Source organism: Bos indicus x Bos taurus, chromosome 7 (genome assembly GCF_003369695.1).
Source record: "Bos indicus x Bos taurus breed Angus x Brahman F1 hybrid chromosome 7, Bos_hybrid_MaternalHap_v2.0, whole genome shotgun sequence".
NCBI classification, from domain to species: Eukaryota; Metazoa; Chordata; class Mammalia; order Artiodactyla; family Bovidae; genus Bos; species Bos indicus x Bos taurus.
Genome location: NC_040082.1, coordinates 19,858,681 through 19,878,594, shown reverse-complemented (window position 1 = coordinate 19,878,594; position 19,914 = coordinate 19,858,681). Strand labels below are relative to the sequence as shown.

The 19,914-nt window shown below is 42.4% G+C and overlaps 1 long non-coding RNA gene across 1 annotated transcript; it reads right to left on the bottom strand.

Annotated features, from left to right (window-relative positions):
• Positions 1-345: 345 nt before the first annotated feature.
• Positions 346-18,048, bottom strand: LOC113895007. Its single transcript, XR_003511735.1, has 3 exons — positions 17,620-18,048; positions 16,956-17,240; positions 346-720 (listed from the first exon to the last, which is right to left on the bottom strand). It is a non-coding gene; the product is annotated as an uncharacterized LOC113895007 (long non-coding RNA).
• Between the last annotated feature and the right edge of the window lie 1,866 nt (positions 18,049-19,914).

Genomic DNA, 19,914 nt, shown 5'->3' with positions numbered 1-19,914 from the left:
GGGCTTACCATATGCCAGGTCTTAGGGTAACACCTGTATCTCATTTAATCCTCACAATAAGGCTACAAGATACTTTTATTCTTAGTTTAACTGAAGCAGAATCTTGTATAAAAAAATTTGCCCAAGGTTATCCAGCTATTTTTTGCCACTAGAATCTATGATATTATGACTGAGCTCATGTATTCCATTGGGCATGTAATTCCAGACAAAGACTCCGGTATAGCATTGTTACAAAATTGGTTATATAGACCCCCACTTGGGCCCTAGCCCAACAAGAGCCTCATGTCTTGGCAAGGACGATTCTTTTTCTGTTTGGATACATACAGCCAATAAGGAAACTGTTGCTGAGACTGAAACAGTACAAGCTTTATTCAATGGCCAGAGAATGGAGAAAGAAGAACTTAGTTTGCAAGTCAACTTTCAAACCCACTCGAGCCGAGACACCATATATACAAGAAGGTCAAGGTAAAAGGGAGGGAACTGAGTAAAGAGAGAGAGAAATATTCACGACTCCATCAGTCCTTGCAGGGTTCTTTCGTCTGTTGCCAAGACAATTGTTAACTGTCATGGCACTACTGGGTGTGTTTTGTGGCATGCTAACGCATTACAATGAGTCTATTATAAAGCCAAGGTCCACTGGAGGTCAAAGCTTCTGCCATCTTGAGCCTTCTTGGTTCAACCGCTTCTGGTGGATTCTTGTTTTTCGTTTCTGGTGGTTTCCTGTAAGACAAAGATAATGCTTCTGTACAGCCTACCTGGTTCCCTTGAAGAAGAGGGAGGCTTAGAGCTGGAGGCTAACAGTCATGATGACAGCATGCAGTTTTGTTTCTCTATTACTAATCTTAGCCTAGCCCTACTTCCACTGCCAGTGAAAAACTGCATTTTGGTAGTTCAAAACTCATTTTCTTTTGAGTAATTCTCACTTAACTCAGGATTACTCTTTCTCTCTTTCCCCTCTCCTTTTCTGGAGATGAGATATTGAAAAGAGGAGAGTAAAGCATGTATATCACCTTGACATCTGGTAAGAATGTGGTCCTTGGTCTTCCATCGTCCTCCGTCCCTGCAGCCTTGGTGGGCATAGAACCCAATCTGCTCTGTCCCTCCAGTCTCCACTGCTGATGCTCACAGTCCATGTACTGCAGGTGTCATGACCAGAATTCTATATCCTCTTCATCAGAACCCAGGCTCCTTTGGGCCCCCTGGCTATTGTCAGCCACCCCTGTGCTCTTGAGAACTGGGGGGTCTGGTGGGTCCCCTCATGCCCTGTGTGGGATGAGACTCCCCTCAGTTCTGACTGCTCAGATCCTCTCTCATCCACTATGCTCTGTTGTCCTGCTGGACATGACATTTCTCTGAAATGTCTGGAGCTTCCTCTGGGCATACTCTACAAACAGGCAAGATTTCCCACATTTTCCATCTCTAGTCTTCCTAAGTCTTTATGGGGCTTCTACTGCACCCTCTCAGGGACTCAGGTGCTAACCACGTCTCCCTTTGAATTTCTCACCACTTCAAGCTGGAGAAGCGTGTATCTCCTATCTTAATGATAAGGACACTAGCCATTTTATCCACTTCCTGCCTTACACTGAAGCTCCCTGGGGCTCTGGCTCCCTTGGGCTCCAAGTCTTATGGAACTTAAAACATCCTTTATTCTTTTGTAAATATGGGCTTTCAAGATAATTCTTTCTATCTGAGCATTCAGCAAAGCTACTGAGTAATTTACTTTGGTACTCTTCTCTTTTTTTTTTTCTTCTTTCTTTGATCTTTCTGAGGCAATATTTTCCCCCTAACCTACAGGTTGATGTGGGAAAGCAAGAGAAATGCAAAAAATAAGAACCTTAAACATTATCTCTAATAGTAACTCATAAAATTTCTGTACAGAAATATGTATATTGTGTGTGTGAAGTCATACTTTATAATTGTCTTCTAGGTTAAGTGTCTTAACATCAGCAGTGTCTTAACCTCAACTTGCCCTGTAAATGTGTATCTTTTTGTCATTTTTCAATAGTCTTCAGGATATATTACCTGCTAATAAAATGAAGGATGCCACAGTTTCATGATTTGCAGTTTCTCTTTCCTTAGCAGAAAAGCAATTAAGATGTGTGAAAAGCACTATATTTGTGTGTGTGTGTCTGTGCCTGTGAACTAATCAGGCTGCCACTTTGCACATATATTCTAATTGCCTTTTGTGCTAAGAGCTGTGCAAAAGTGAGCCATAAAATTTTAGCCACTGGGAAGGTTCATTCCAATTTCATTGCATTCATATCGTTGACATTTTCAGCTGAATCACATATCATGAATTCATTAGCATGGCTCCTCCTGGCTGGTTAAAGTCAGTCTGGTGCTGGCCTAAGCTGGGCCCTGAAACCCAAGTACCCGACTCTTGGCTTCATGACTCGTCTTTGAAAACCAGATGCTCTTTGTGCCAGAGGCCACGCCTCCGCTGCATGACGCATCCTGGATGCCACACCAGAGGGCTCTCCTCTGTCATGAGGTCACAGAATCATGCAGGGCGAGCCGAGAAGAAGAGGAGGGAGGCACACTGCCCCGGCATCCCCTCCACCTGCTGCCCCAGAACCCGGGGCAGATGAAGAGAACACTGAGAGCCCCTTTTTGTAAAAATAAACCCCCCAAAAGCACAAACTCATAAAGACATTTACATGTATGCATATGTGTGTGTGTATATATGTATATTTATTTGTGTATATGTGTGTGTGTATATATATCTGGGCTTCCTAGGTGGTGCTAGTGGTAAGGAACTCACCTGCCAATGCAAGAGACACGAGAGAGGCGGATTTGATCCCTGGGTCAGGAAGACCCCTGCAGGAGGGCATGGCAACCCACTCTAATATTCTTCCCTGGAGAATCCCATGGACAAAGGAGCCTGGCTGGATATGGTCCATAGGGTCGCAAAGAGTTGGACACGACTGAAGCGACTTAGCACATGCATGCACACACACACACACACACATATATTTTCTCCAGAAAAACACCAAGGCCGGGGGTGGGTGGGGCGGGGTACAGAGGGTAATAATATGGACTTCTACCTTCGATTTATACAACTCTATGCTATTCTGATTTTTTTCCTGGAGAAGGCAATGGCACCCCACTCCAGTACTCTTGCCTGGAAAATCCCATGGACGGAGGAGCCTGGTAGGCTGTAGTCCATGGGGTCGCTGAGGGTTGGACATGACTGAGCAACTTCACTTTCACTTTTCACTGTCATGCATTGGAGAAGGAAATGGCAACCCACTCCAGATTCTTGCCTGGAAAATCCCAGGGATGGGGGAGCCTGATGGGCTGCCGTCTATGGGGTCACACAGAGTTGGACACGACTGAAGCGACTTAGCATAGCAAGTACAGTCTACATTGCAGTTTTAAAATATATATATATATATATATTTACATTTTATGAACAAGAACATCAATGCCAGCATTGAAAGGGAACAAGTCATGCCAGAAGGAGTGGTGGAGAGGTGTTTGCTTCCTTCAGCTGCAGAGTCAGCTCCGGGAACCACTGTTGTAGAAGCCTTTGGTTTTACAAAAGGAGCAAGGCGGGGAACATGAGTGCTTTACTCTGAAGAATGAGAAAACAAAAGGGTCCAGGAGCAGCTTTCAGGTACATGATGGAGAGGTGGGCTGAAATCTACAGGCTACAGCCTGACTCTTCTCTCATACATGCCTCCCAAGGGTGAGACATAGACTCAGCGTGCATCTTGACTCTGAATCAACAGCATCTCTGCCCAGTTGCCCAGAAATTCAGTATTTTAACCAAGTGAAGGATGTGTGGCAAGCCCAGCTCTGCAGTTGGGACACAGCCCTGGCACACCTCCGGCTGACATGTGCCACTCCTGGAATGCTGGGCCACTCCGCCCTTAAACTAACTTCTGGCTGAACTGGGGGTATCCTGGCTCTAGCTGAGAAGAGGCTTCAGTCCTGCTTTTCATACTTGAACTTTTGGTTCAAGAGCAAAAGCCAAAAAATGCAACCTACCCTGAGCAATAGCCAGGATGTTGATGCTGCCAGGCAATTCCTGGCTCACTGGACCACTGCCTCCCACTTTCTTGACCAAGAGGATATACCAGAGACCAACCTCCCATGATTCAGGCCTTGCTGACCAATCACTCATCCAGCCAGAGTGCTTCCTTTGCTTGACTTACTACCTGCTAATGAGTTACACATTTTGCGAGGTGTATTAATACTCTTACACTAGCAAGATGTGGAAGGAATTCATGCAGCATTTATTTTAAAGTCATGGCCTTGGGGACTAGAAGAGTTTTAGGGGAGGTGAAATTTTATTTTTACTACCATATCTGCTCTAACAAGTTTAAAACTTCATATAACTTGCTACTGATGTGATTCATTGTATCATCATTGCAATTCTAGTATGGTGGTGTTTCTTTTTATGCAGAAGTGTTAAATGCACGGGACTTAAACTGCTGTGATCAGGTCACAACTGTATGGGAGGATAATTCTTAATCTCCTTGGGAAAGTGGACCGTGATGTGAATAAACTAAACCAACAGGTTGTGGTACCCATTAGCACAATGTGGTGTAGTAAAGATGAGAACATCTAAAAATATTGAAAGAATATGCAGTGAAGAATTCTGCAATTATAATAATGACAGTTTCTCAGTCTTGCTTCTGGCAATAAAACACTTAATTTGCATTTCATTTCCATATAATCTTTTTGTGCCACTTTATATTTAATTGACAATTTTACTTTTAAAAATTAATTCACATCTTCACGTTCTTTTCGCTTTATTTTGAATATTGAGTCATGAAACTTTGGCTAAATTTTGCCAAATAAATGTTCAATAGAGACAAATTCCAATCATCTCTTGACTCCAAACCAAATATGACGCATTTTATTTAACCAACCTGCCTCCAAGGCTGTGATTTCCAAGCAATTATGTTTTATTGCTGCTATTCTTAATGCCATTGCAAAACTTTAATTTTTTTTCTTTCTTCCTCATTTCTCTATTATCACTGGGCCATCTATGAGAGAGAGTCACTCAGTCATGTCTAACTCTTTGCCACCCCGTGGACTGGAGCGTGCCAGGCTCCTCTGAGCCATCTATATCATACCAGAAATGCTCAACAAATATTGAAAAAAACACACAGAAACTTTGAAAGCATAAGTAGGTTAATGGCTTAAGTACCAGAAAAAATTCTCATAGGTGCTTAGAGTAGTAGAATATGAGGCAACAAGAATATGTTTTCTTGTTTACAGTTACATTGACTTTGTCTTAACAATGAGAGCACAAAGTTCACACTTTATATCTGGGAATGGAAGATGTTAATAACCATCTTTTTATACATTTCCAATTTCATCAGTTTACATTTTAGCTCTGGAAATTTACTGCATTTTTGTGCTAACAGTAAGAGGTTTGAAATCTTTATGAGAATACTGACTACAAGAATAATGAATAATGTCAAATAAGGCCGAAGAATTGATGCTTTTGAACTGTGGTGTTGGAGAAGACTCTTGAGAGTCCCTTGGACTGCAAGGAGATCCAACCAGTCCATTCTAAAGGAGATCTGTCCTAGGTGTTCTGTGGAAGGAATGATGCTAAAGCTGAAACTCCAATACTTCTGCCACCTCATGCAAAGAGTTGACTCATTGGAAAAGATTCTGATGCTGGGAGGGATTGGGGGCAGGAGGAGAAGGGGACGACAGAGGATGAGATGGCTGGATGGCATCACCGACTCGATAGACACGAGTCTGAGTGAACTCCGGGAGTTGGTGATGAACAGGGAGGCCTGGTGTGCTGCGATACATGGGGTCGCAAAGAATCAGACACGACTGAGTGACTGAACTGAACTGAACTGAAGAAAAACAATTCTCTCTACTTGCTTCAACTTTGACCTTGGAGAAAACAGAAAGTTTTCTTATTAGGCATTGTTTACAGTTCATGTGTTCAGATGAAGCAAGCTAGCAAATTTGTCAGAGAAAAATTAATGTTTCTTAGGAGATCAAACATTAATGCCAGCCAGCATCCCATCAAAGAACATGATTACCTATATTCATATATTGGAAACTCTACGGTTTTGTTTCTGTCATTGTAAGCTTCAGTTCATGAGCTTGTTGACATGTTCCTTTTTGGAAATCCAAACAGACGGAAAAAGGAATTGTGAAATCACATGACACTCAGAAATATTGCATCACTTTATTCCTACTTTCTATCTCAAAAGATTTGCTAACCTCTGAGAGCATCATCAGTGTGAGTAAATTGACATTTGAAAAGATGAAGAGATGTTTTTTAAAGCCCCCAAAGCATTTACTCTTAAAAAACATATATAGAATGAATTTGCCATTGAAAGTTAATGTCAGATGTGCTTGTGTTTTATTCCATCTCAAGCACAGTTGAAAGAACACTGTTGTTTTGTGTTTAAACAATATCAAGGTAGCTTTTCTTTTGTTTTACACATCTCTTCCAGTATTTGAGTAGGAAATAAAGAAGTACAGTTAGAAGAGTTGGGTGAGTGTGTATGTGTTCAGCCACTCAGTCATCTCCAGTTCCTTGTGACCCCATGAACTGTAGTGTGCCAGGCTCCTTTGTCCATGAAATTTTCCAGACAAGAATACTGGAGTGGGTTGCCATTTCCTCCCCCAGGGCACCTGCGCAATTCAGGGATTGAACCCACGTCTCTTGCATTGGCAGGCAGATTCTTTACCATTGTGCCCACCTAGGAAGCCCCCAGAGAGAATGTTAGTTCATACTGGGTTGCGACATTTTATTCAGCAAGCTATTACTATTCATTAATATAGTATTAGTACGTACTGCATTATACATTATTAGTATCTGCTTTTGGTCATTGTTGCATTTCTAATACAGAGATGAGTACTTGGTACATAAAAGGCAATCAACAGGTATTTACTGAATGGATGAGTGACTCAATCAACAGATAAGAATTACTACTTAAAGAAGAGTAATTTTGCCCTTGTTTTACTGAGTAAAAACAGCACTTGATAATCAGCTATATTTATTTTCTTTCAAACCTTTCTTTGCTAAAACTTTGCCCTTCTTCTGTCTTTCCTGCTGAGAGTCAGTGAGCTTAGACACTCAGCTTTAATTTCATTTTTCTCCTATTTGGGGATATCATCCATATATATGACTTTCCAGCCAGTGTAATCTTTCCAGAAGTTCTTGTTGACTGCAAAAGCTTAAAAGCTCTTTATTGTTGAAGGGACGAGAAGACTGACATCCATTGTGTTTCATTTGGTGACTGAAATGTGTGACACATAACAAGGCCTTTATCCTCTGTTTATCCATCTGGAAAATGAAAACAACAATTCTCACTAGTCTGGTATGGAAGTGGTTGCCAAGGACTTTGTGATCCATGCAGGGAAGGAGACTCTTTAGTTGGTACATAATACAGATGTATCCCTTTGATCAATTGAGTGTTTAGGTCCTAAGGACTTACAGAGATGTTAAGAAACAACAACCACAAAAAGAATCTGGCTTATAGATTTTTAATGATATTTACATGCTTCTTTCTTAATATATTTAGTTTTTCTTTAAGAATTCTTTACATGGTCACCAATTAGAGACCACTGAGTCTGGGGCTTCTTAACCAGAGTGTGTCTACACTTCCTTGTAGAATCTTTAAATCTACACATGCCCTATCTCTACTTTAACTTCCCGGTTAAGAACGGGATAGGGGTGGGGGTCCAACCTCTTTTCTATTTTATGAAACAGCACATTGACAGCCAGGCTTCCCTGGTGGCTCAGTGATAAAGAATCTGCCTGCTAATGCAGGAGATGTGGGTTCAATGACTGAGTTGGGAAGATCCCCTGGAGAAGGGAATGGCAACCCACTCCAGTATTCTTGCCTGGGAAATCCCATGGATGGAGGAACTTGGATGGGTATATAGTCCATGGGGCCACAAAGAGTCAGACATGACTTAGCAACTAAGTAACAATGTTAAGGGCCAGCTGGTAAGTGTAATAACCTCAGGACTAAAATCCTCATCTTCTGACTTCCGATAGGTTTTTATTTCTATATATGTGAAGCCTCTAATATATTAGTTCATATTGTTACACAGTCGACCCTTGAACAGCACAGGTTTGAAATGTGAGGAATCACTTATATGTAAATTTTTCCAATAGTAAATACTATACTACTAGACAGTTCTGGGCTGGTTGAATCTGAGGACGTGGGGCCTAGTTTCTAGGGGCATAGGTGTAAGTTATACTCGAATTTTTGTGCAGAGGGCCAGCATTGCCAACTGTCACATCGTTCAAGGGTCAACTGTATTTTAACTTTTTAGATATAACTTTGTTGTAACCACTGAAAATTTAAATATCCCTGCTGCTTTTAGTTCCTAGCTATGCTCCCCTATCTGTTTTTTGCCTGTTCTATAAAGCCTTTTGCGATTCATCTTGTTAGAAATAGATTCAACCCTTTATAAGCTTTCAAAGCAAATTACACCTGTATTGGAGCATTTATCAAACAGTACAGTCCTATATTAAAGAACCTGATAAAGAACTCTGTCTTTCCCTAAATTGTAAACTCTTAGAGATAGAAGTCAATATACTCAATGTCTTTAGAACAGTTAACAACAAATAAAACTTAGGCACCAAGCAAGGTGTGTGACCAGCAGTTCTCAAATTTTAGCAACCATCAAAATCACCTGGAGGGCTTGTTATTAATGAAGTATTTATCACTGGACTCCAGCCTCAGAACTTCTGATTAAGTGGTTCTGGGGTAGGGCAGAGGATTTGTGCTTCAAACAAGTTCCCAAGTAATGCCACTCTTCTGAAAGGTTTCTATCTGAATATTTGCTCCTACTTCAGTAAGGAGGTTTTATAATTCTCATTTTCACAGAAGTTATACAGCAAGTAATTGGGCAGGGGAAATACTGTAATCTCATCTTTTGACGCCTAGTGCTTTGGTCTTTCCCTTGCATGTGTGCTAAGTGGCTTCAGTCGTGTCCGACTCTGTCAACACTATGGAGCCCACCAGGCTCCTTTGTCCATGGGATTCTCCAGGCAAGACTACTGGAGTGGGCTGCCATGCCCTCCTCCAGAGGAATCTTCCCAACCCAGGGGTCAAACTTACGTCTCTTACATCTCATGCATTAGCACGCAGGTTCTTTAACACTAGTGCCACCTGGGAAGCCCTGTTTTTCCCTTAATTCTTCCTATATATCATAATCTTCCGAGAAATATACATGAAAGATAATTTGTTACGGTAGAGATAGACTTTCAAGATTCAATTATGATCTTGGGCGTTGCTTCTCTTTCCTCTTCTATGCCTGTTTTCTCATCTGTAAATTAGGAAACAGCAGTGTTTTACCTGTAATGCACATTGTAGTTGCCCCGCCCCCCACCCCAGATTTGCTCCATTCCTCTTTCACTGTGTAATAGGCAGCGTGGTTCAGAAAACTGCCCCAGCTCCAGGAATATATTCTAATTCATCCAGGTCCACCAGGATAGATTCAGGAAGCTGAGTCAATTATGCCATAATGTTCCTCCTTCCCCTGACTGTTATTCCCAACACTTTCTGTTTCAGAGCTAAGCAGCTGACAAGTTAGGCAGATCGTGAAGAGGAGAGGGCAGTTTTTTTCATTTTTTTCATTGCATGTGGGGACACTCACTCCCCTTTGCTAGATATAAATATGGAAGCAGATTTCCTGTTGATGGCCATCCTACAGAGGGGAATTGGTGTTTGGAGGGATCCACCCCTGGATGTCAGGACAGAGACAGAACCTCGGATCTGGTGACGACGTAAAGCCACTGGATCCATAAACCAAACCTGAAGCTACCCTCTCTCTAGACTACCAGCCACGTGAGCCAACAAATGCCCTTATTGTTTGTCAGTTGAAGTTCGTTTTTTGTTTTTTCCCTATCACTTATAGTCAAACACCCTGACTGTTGTTATTTAGTTGCTAAGTCAGGCCCAACTCTTTTGTGATGCCATGGACTGTAGCCCTCCAAGCTCCTCTTTCCATGGGATTTCCCAGGCAAGAATACTGGAGTGGGTTGCCGTTTCATTCTCCAGGGGATTTCCAACCCAGGGATTGAAACTGGGTCTCCCTTATTGGCAGTTGGATTCTTTGTCAGTGAGCCACCAGGGAAGCCCCAAACACCCTGATATCTGATTTCAATGGATTACTATAAGAAATAAATGAGGTGATGCATTAAAAAAAAAAAGCTTACAGTATTAAGGACATACCAAATATGAATTAAATATCATTATCAGGGAAGTAACTAGGTCCAAATTTTTTAAAATATATATTATAGGTGGTTTGATGTTGGTTTCTTTTCAAATTCTCCCTCTTTACCAAGAGCACGTGACCTTAAATGCCATGGTCAGTTCCTGACCGAAAGCTCCCTTGGAGGTGTTCTCAACAGCAGGATTAGAGAAACCAAAATAACCAGGTGAATATCTCTATCAATGATAGAAAATGTGGCTATAATAGGAAAAGATTATTCTGAGTGTTGAAGACTCATGGAAAAACAGACACAGTTAACTTTACTAAGTAGAGTTACAAAATAAGTGCATAAGTATAGCAATACTTGAGTCATAACAGAAGTGAAGGTTCATATTAAGTGAATTGTCCCCGGTCTTATAGCAGAGATGGGTCTCATCCAAGCCTGGTGCTTATATTACTGTGGTGGACGTCTGTCCCTTTGGTTGTCGGGCATGCCACCGTTCCTTTGGGGCACTGCTTTTCTTCAACATCACATATGTAATAACATGGGATTCTTTGGGGGTTGCCAAAAATACTTAGCTCCTTTTTTTACTGGGCTAAAACAAAAGTATTATTTCTTTGATAATTACACTTATAGTCACTGATTCACTTACAAGCATATTAAAATCCAAGTTTTCAAAGGAAGCAAGAAAGGATCCATAGAGGACACATGGTCTATCTCTTTTTAAAATATTTTTATGGTTTTGGCCATTCCAGGCAGCACGTGGGGTCTTAGTTCCCCAACCCAGGGACTGAACCTCCACCCCTTGCATCTGAAGCACAAAGTCTTAACCACTGGCCCACCAGGGAAGTCCCCCATTGTGATATCTTTTAGGGTCTGGAACACCCTGACCAGTGCATTAGACAAAACATTTCACAAGAATTGGCTACAGAGAGGGAGAATAGATCCACTTGAAACTAAAAAGTGTGATTTGGGGAGTCAACTTGAGTAGGGAGAAGCTTACAAGTCACTGGAACATGCCTTGGACTCGGGGTCTGTGTGTCTGTCTTGGTAGTAATGTTGTGTCATTGCCTCATTCTTGGCACATGGTCTGTACTCAAGAAAACCAGATTGAAAATTTGGAATCTGTGCTTTAGTGGATTGAAACTGACCTCCAGTCACTAAGGAAAAATCAAAACAAAACACATAAGAATTTAGAGAGGACATTTTTCTGCCAAAAAATAATTTTTCCTTGATGTTATTTCTTAGTTGGGCCAATATTCCAATGGGAAAAAGTAGATAGGTTGGTCAAAAGTTCAATATAATCTTTTGTAATATTTGACCTAAAGTGACATAATAAAATATTAATGACAGAAACTTGTATTCTTTCCTATGGATACATGTGTGACAACTTGTCTCACACACATTATTAAAGAGAAAAAAATAGAAAAGATAATCTAATGGTATTTTGTTTCACTTGAAATGTTAGGTCTCAAACTAATTTATTCAATACATATTTATGCCAGTTATTCTTATAGGCACTTGGGATACATCAGTGAGCGAACAAAACCAGTATCAAAACTGTACATGCAAAAGAGGGCTTAAATTGTTGCTGGGCTTCTGAGACTCTTTTGTGAAGTAATTTATTTGCTTGCTGTAATTGCTTTAATATTGTTGGCGACTATAATGTCTCATTTGGGGAAAGCTTGCTGCAGTTCATGGGGCCGCAAAGAGTCGGACATGACTGAGCGACTGAACAACGAACTAGGATCTAATTTCCTGACCTTTGTTGACCCAGATGACGTGATAGGGGGGCAGAGAGGTTAAATTGATCTTTGTGAAAGCGGGGGGGCACTCTCTGAGGTGCTGTGGAGGAAACAGGGGAGGAAAAGTGTCACCTAGGTAAGGAAGAATCTGCATGAAGGGATGTTGGGATTTCTACAGAAAGAGAAACCCTGAGTGAAAATGGTCAAGGTTTCAACAAGACGTTTGTTATCTTTGTGGTGTGAGGTACAGTACAAATGCCTCAGCAGTCCTTAAGAAAACTCTGATAAAACTTTCATTGCTCTTCAGTATTTTTGGTGGGGGTCTTTTATCCCCACTTGTATCTTTTCTTCTCCTCTTTTGCTTCTTAAAAAAAAAAATGTCCTCTTCTTTTTTTTTTTAATTAGTTGATCAGTTGTGTCCAACTCTTTGCAACCACATGGATGGTAGTCTGCCAGGCTCCTCTGTCCATGAGATTCTCTAGGCAAGAATAATGAAGTGGGTAGTCATGCCCCTCTCCAAGGGATCTTCCCAACCCAGAGATCGAACCCAGGTCACCTGCATTGCAACCAGATTCTTTACCATCTGAGCTAACTGTGTAGGAAGTAGACCTTGGGGCAGGGGCAAAACAACTTGCTTAATTAAATCAGGAGGCCATTAATCTGAGGTGGTTCTAATGCCTTAGCATCTTAGTAAGTAAACAAAAACATAAGCCTGTAAATGCCTCAAGGTTAAGAAATCAAAACCTAAGGACACCCAGTCACAAACAGCCAACCAGGCTTTTTCAAATAATGCAAAAACTTAATCTATAGCCAATAATTTCCTTGCTGTCTTGCACCTCTTTTCTGTAGAAGTCTTTCCCTGCCTCCTTATTGGCGGAGTACTCCTAACCACTTCTGGTTTGATGCTGCTCCGTTTAGTCTCATCTTTAGGGCTTCCCTGGTAGCTCAGTTGGTGAAGAATCCGCCTGCAATGCAGGAGACCCTGGCTTGATCCCTGGGTTGGGAAGATCCCCTGGAGAAGGCAAAGGCTACCCACTCCGTTATTCTGGCCTGGAGAATTTCATGGACTGTGCAGTACATGGGGTCAACAAAGAGTCGGACATGACTGAGTGAATTTCACTTGTTCAAATAAATTCTTAAAATTTTTAATATGCCTGTTTATCTCTGAACACTACTTATATTTGAGTTACATATCATTTAAAAAAACATTCAGTGATATAACTTTATGTTTGGGAAAAAATATTGCTCTCATAAATTAAGCATTCTAAGTAACCTAGACAACATCTTCTTGACTAGGATTTTCAACTGGGAGGTCAATATTGGGTTTTTAGATTTTTCAGAAAAGAATATGGGTCTAGAAAAGATGAGACACTCTGAACCATAGACTTCTATGATTAAACAGAAGACTACTGGTCATACTTGGAAAAATTGTTGGCTTTATACAGGCAACCTAAGTAATAGTAGTGGGCTTCCCAGGTGGCTTAGTGGTAAAGAATCCACCTGCCAATGCAGGAGAGGCAAGAGACACGGATTTGATCCCTAGGTCAGTAAGAGCCCCTGGAGGAGAAATGGTAACCCACTCCAATATTCTGGCCTGGGAAATCCCATGGACAGAGGAGCCTGGCAGGCTACAGTCCATGGGGTCGCAAAAGAGTCAGACACGACTGAGCGTTAGAGCACACAGCACAAGTAATAGTCGTGGGAAAATTGATGGCACTGATAGTAAGAAAAGTTGCAGTTGTGATGCCTTCTATTTACGAGGAGCCTTCTGTGGGTCAGGCACCATTCTAGACATAATTGTGCTGAATTCTCACAACTCTTTTATGAAGTGGGTAAACTGTTTGCTTAATGTAACACAGATTTGCAACCGTTCTTTGATACACCTGTTGGGCATGGACCATCCCAGGAATAATAGATTCTCTGTCTTTAGGGATTATGGCCCTTTCCAAGGAGGAGAACAAAGAGCCTTTCAGTCTCGGAGGGGGTTCTCAGGGCTTACAGTGTTGACCTGATCTCAGAATGGGCCTTCTTGATTCCAGAACTTTCCTGGTTAAGAGCCCACAAGGGTCTTCAGTCACAGGAGACTTTCAGATCCACCTATAGTGGATCAGGAATCTGTAGTCTATTTGAAATTCTCATTATAGAAGAAAAAAAAATTAATGCTTTCATCGTTACTTCCAAATACAACAAAAAGTAATAGATTTTCCCCCTCCTTCTTTCTTTTATTCATTCTTCCTTCTTTCAAATATTTTCTCAACAAACAAGTATTGAGGGCCCTGCTTCATGCAAGGCCCAGTGCTAGATGTTGTGATATAATAAGAAATATAGGAACCTCCCTATAGTCCAATGGTTAAGATTTCTTGTTTCTACAGCAGGGGTTAGGGGTTCCATCCCTGGTTGAGGAACTAAGTTTCTGAGTGCCACGTGGTACAGTCCCCCTGACCACCCCCGCCCCCCCCCGAAAAAGAAGAAGAAATATTTATTTTGGTTTTCCTCCCTAGTTTCTGGCCCAGAGCACTTAAAACTCTTGGAGTTTCCTAAGTGATAGTGGTACTAGGAACATCTTTTGCAATTCACAGTAAGCTCCTTTCAACCATACTTGAGTTGAGACACAGGTAACTCTTGCAGGGTGGGGGCTGATTACCAGTGGATGCAACCATATGATTAGAGGGTTGGAACTTTTAACCCCATTCCCTGATGTCTAGAGAGGGTCAAGGGACTGGAAATGGACTCAGTCACCATACATCAATGATTTAGTCAATCATAACTACATAATGGAATCTCCATAAATATCCTAAACTGTGGAAAGCTACTAGGTTGTGAACAAATCAGGGCACTAAGGAAGGGATGTGTCCAGAGAGGATATGGAAGCTCCATTGCTCACCCCTCCATCCCCAAACCTTGCCCCATGTCACTCTCCCATCTGGCTATTCCTGAGTGGTACCCTTTATAATAAACCAGTAAGCGTAACTGTTCTTTCTGACTTCTGTAAGCCATTCTGGCAAATTATCAAACCTGAGGAGGGGATCACGGAAATGCTCCGTACAGCCAGTTAGTCAGACATACAGGTGACAACTAGAACTTGGTGTCTGAAGTTGGAGCTCCTCTTATGGGACTGAGCCCTTAATCTGAGGGTTCTGGACTGTAACTCCAGACAGAATTGAGTTGAACTGTAGGATACTCAGTGTTTGCCAAGAACTGGAGAATTTCTTGGTGTGGAAAAACCCACACATCTTGGTGTCAGAAACGTTCTGTGGGTAGAGAGGAATACAGTTTTCCTTTAGTTGATGTTCCTTTTCATGGTTTACAAAGCACAGCCCCCGCCTCTAGAGGGAGAGTATAATTTCCGTAAAGCATAAAACATCAGTGTCATAAGGTCAGGAGCTGGAAGGTCTTGTTTGCCCCTGTATCCTCTACTCCTACCCCAGCACGGTCTGTAGCCCTGAACACGTGCTCCAGAACACATTGAATGAATGAATACAAATCTAGTGTTGCTGCACTGATGGAAGGGTACTCTTGCCACTTCATCTGGGGAAATGCCACGCTACAGGCTGCCCAAGTTGCCCTTAGGAAACACAGAACCAGTCTGCATTCAGATCCTGAGAGTGGTCATCCAGAGCACTTAACTTGTGAAACAGTAAGGATATGGAGGTTGAGTAATGATACACTTGGTTTGCAAATAGCCCATGCTCGTTTTCATGTTGCTGAAGAATCCTTGCTAGGATACGAAACACTTGTCATTTAATATGTTCTCAGAGTCTGAGGCCAAACCACCTCAAGCTGTGAACGCCTTGGCTCCGGAGAGTCAGTCAGGGTCAGGGCAGGGTAGTTCTTGGCCTGCTGCCCTTCCAGAATAAACCAAACAGCTACAGGAAGTGGTTTCCGTGATTCAGTAGGTGGCACACTTCCTTTTGAGTCAGAACTGAATCATGGCTCTGACAGGAGAAAAAGACCTATTTCTTTATCCCATACTTTCCCCCTATTCCCCATAGTCCATTTATTCTTGTCTGTCGTCTGATATATCCTGTTGAGTTTAATGGGTTTAACTGAAATGAAAAAGATAAAAAGCAAGTCAACTAAGAAAAAGCAAGAAGGGAGTGGGAAACCCGGTAGATTATAATGAATCCAAGCATCTCGATTTCATCAGAGGGCTGTATTCTCTGAGGAGATGGAAAGAAAAGCCATAATGTGATTTCACTGGGGTCATTAAAGCCTATGGTCCTCTTGACTCAAATCTGACCCATTTCCAGTGGAAGCAATTAGATCACACTTACATAAACTGTGTTGCTTTAAATGGCCCTACTCTTCTCTTCGCTCACTGACCCTGGCTTACTCCCTGGCATGTCTGCTGGAAGGCTCGTCTCAGAGCTGTCCCAAGCATGGCCCTCGTTCAGCTGCGGGTGAAGTGATCCTGTTCTGAATGTACTGAATGCTGCTGGCAATGCTGTAAATTGTTCTGGGGCTTAAGGAAAAACGCAGTAGATATCAACAAGTCGTAAAAACAGATTTCCCCCCTCATCTTTTTCCCCGTGGGTCTTTCGTTCTTCAGTAGTTCTGCAAACGGAATTTATTGATCCATATTTTCACCTGATGAATTAGAGTTTACTATGTGTTCCTTGCTTCCTTCTACTCCAAGTTGTTTTGACAGGTTTCATGTTGCAAAGATTCAGATACTTGTACTATACATCATGTACCTATATCACTCGGAGAAGACTGATCATCAGACTAGAATCAGAAATCTTATTACCGTATTAATATTCCACGGATCTTTCTGTGAATTATTCCAGGAGGTTAAAGAATATAAGAGTCAAAGTCACATAGACTTGTGTTCAGATTCATGCTCAACAAAAAAATTGTAGAGCTGTGTAACCTTGGATACATCCCTTAACCTCTCTGGGCCATAGCTTCCTCAAACTGTAAAATAGGGTTCTAATATACAGACACTATTACTGTGAGAACTAAAAAAAGCTTTTGCATAGCGTCTCGGATAGCTCCTAGCTCATATCTAATGTTTCAAATAAGGTCCTGCCCTTTCCCTTTATTTACTGTACCTTTCCGTTGGAAGGTAAGTACGGCATTTGGACACAACAACCAGATGGGCACATTGTCTCATCCTTCCCAAAGACGTCACTCAGGTCCAGCAACTTTAGTACTCTCATCAACAGCGCTCGCAGCACACGTGATATCAAATGGTATCCTTAATGGAGTGGTGGAGATAGACAAGCCAGGAAGCGGGCTTGAAAGCCAAATCCAGCGCTTCTGGCCAGGACAGCCGTGGCTGATAGATGACAGCCAAATGTGAAGAGAGTCCTCATCTGACACGCTGGAGGGAGCACCTAGAGAGTGGGCAGGGAGAAGAACCATCAACAGAACTCACAGCCAGACAGAGCAGCCGGCGGGGCCAGGTCAAACCGGGCGACGGCTGGCAGACAGGTGGAAATGCAAGCATACTGTCTGATTTGCAAAGCCCTTCTGAAACGCCCATCCTCCCAAATCCCTTTGATGCCTCCCACATCCCTTCAGTTCCTCCCAGACGGCCACACACGGAGGGTGACAGCTTTTAGAGAAGAGTAGTTACCACTTCCCATGGACGGGGTAGCCTGGCAGGCTGCCGTCCATGGGGTCCCAAAGAGTCAGAACACGACTTAGTGACTGAGCAGGCACACACATCCTCCCCACCCCAAATTAAGGTTCAAAACATCACCTTGTACTTACCTGTCTTGGAGCCATCACTTTGTAAATTGTAGTTGCCTGGAAGAGTCTCTCCCACTAGACTCTTAGCCTCTAAAGGCAAGGAACGTGTCTCATTTATCCTTTAACCAACAACATTACCTGGAGGTCAGTGCCTCACCCATCACCAGCGCTCAACCCATGTTTGCTGACTTGACAGAAATACTGTACTAGAAAGGCCGTGAGGAAACTTTGAAACAGGAATTGGTGGCCTCTGGGGCCAAGGGGCCCCTGGATTATCGGCTGAAGAGACCCATTTGGAGGAAAGGAGGCAGAAGTCTTAACCCCCTAGAGTGATAAAATCGGGAAGAGGATGGAAACCGTTTTTGCACGTGTCGTGGGCAGTCCAAGCTGGACATGGTTTCCGCAGGTCTGGGCATTGTCTGAGTGCAGTGTTGACTGTGTGTCTCCTGGAGACTTCTGTTTAAATAGCTCCCAGAGTAGGATGACTCAGCAGCCGGCGGATGGAACAGTCTCGGGCTGTGTCCTCCTGTAAGTGACAAGTCACGTGGCCCCGGGTGCCTGTGGCAGTCCCTGATATGACACACGAGAGCTCCTTTCTTGCCAGCCCAGCAGCCCCGGTGCCAAGTCACCCGTCACTAATCTGGAAACTGACAGAAATTGCTTGACAGGCCAGACCTCGTGCTCCAAGTGTGGAGATTCTTATTTGAAATCAACTCTCAAGAACGGATTCCATTTCTGAAATTTAGAGGCTGCTTTCAAATTTTTATTCTATCTCCTTATCAAAAACCACTGATTATCTTCAGGATAAAGACAAAATTCCATCTCCTGGCAATTAGGGTCCTGCAGAACCTGATCTCCTCCTGATTCCCAACCCCCTAGACCCACCTCCTTTTACACTGGCTTGCTACTTTTTTAGCTTTGTTTTTGTCCCTGGCCGGTAAACAGGAGCAGGACAAAGCTTTAAGAAAGAGGCCTGGGAGGAAATCCTAGTGTTAGTCGCTTAGTCGTGTCTGACTCTTTGTGACCCCATGGACTGTAGCCCGCCAGGCTCCTCTGTCCATGGGATTCTCTAGGCAAGAATACTGGAGGGGGCTGCCATTCTCTTCTCCAGGGAATCTTCCTGACCCAGAGACTGAACCCTGGTATCCTGCATTGCAGGCAGATTCTTTACTGCCTGAGCCACCAGCAAAGTCCTACCTAGTAGTTATTTCCTGAGAATTGTGGAAGTTAGCATTATTAAAATGTAAGAGCATTTTAATCTCCAATTTTTTGAAGATGCACCAGCTATGAGCGCATCCTGACCAGTATATACTCTGCCCTTGAACAATGAACGAAGCTGAAAGTCACTTGGGAATGGTTACAAAAATATTAACAAATATGGCATTTTCTCGAGTGATATGGTAGATTCTTCTTTTTTAGAGAAAAACAGCGACACATCCACAGCTCTGCCAAACTGTTGGGACTTAATTCTGACTTTAACTGGAAGCCTTTAAAAAAATCTTCCCTCTCTTTTTTCTGAAAACTCTTAACTAATACTGTCTTTACTGCTACTCTTTCTGCTTAGATCTCATATTCAAAGCTGCCTGTGGCTTTAATTATGCAAATTGGCAGGTTATTATTTTTAGAAACAAACAGCATGGAGAGTGGGGTGGGGTCCTCTGGGTGCTGAATTTTGATCCTTTGCAAGATGACAGCAGTGAGGGGGTCTCCTGGGGTTCTGCAGCTATTAATTCAGGTCACCACCATCCATGCGGTGAGTGTTCAGGAGTTCAAACTAAAAGGCAAACTGGAAATCTTTCCTTATTCTCATAAAGAGATGAAAGTGACATACTGTGTGTTTATCTAACAAGGTCTGTTTTTAACACTAAATAGTTTATATCTCCATGCACTTATGTTTTCTAATAATACAGTCCATGTGGGTGTATGTTCAGACTTTGAGAATTTGATAGGATCCGTAACCATTGAAGTGTTACGATTTCAACGGCTGTGTTCCTCCCCTACCCCTTCCTTTTTAAAGCTACTTCACAAGGGTTGGAAGCTCCCTGGTTCACTTTTCCATTCCTCTCAGTGGGTAGAAGAAAGGTTGGTTGGTTGTTTCCTTGTTTTTCAGTTATGCTGTTAAACTAAAAATCTCTGTTAAACTCTTCTTTCCTTTGTTCACATGACTGTTTCTTTATGGTGTTTGGCCAGTGATGCTGTGAGTTTGGGAAGATCTTTGCTGAAGACTCTTTTCCCCTGTTATTCACCCATTGTCAGTTTTTTATGTTGAACATATGAAGGACATTAAAGTCCTAAAACATCTAAAATAAATAAATA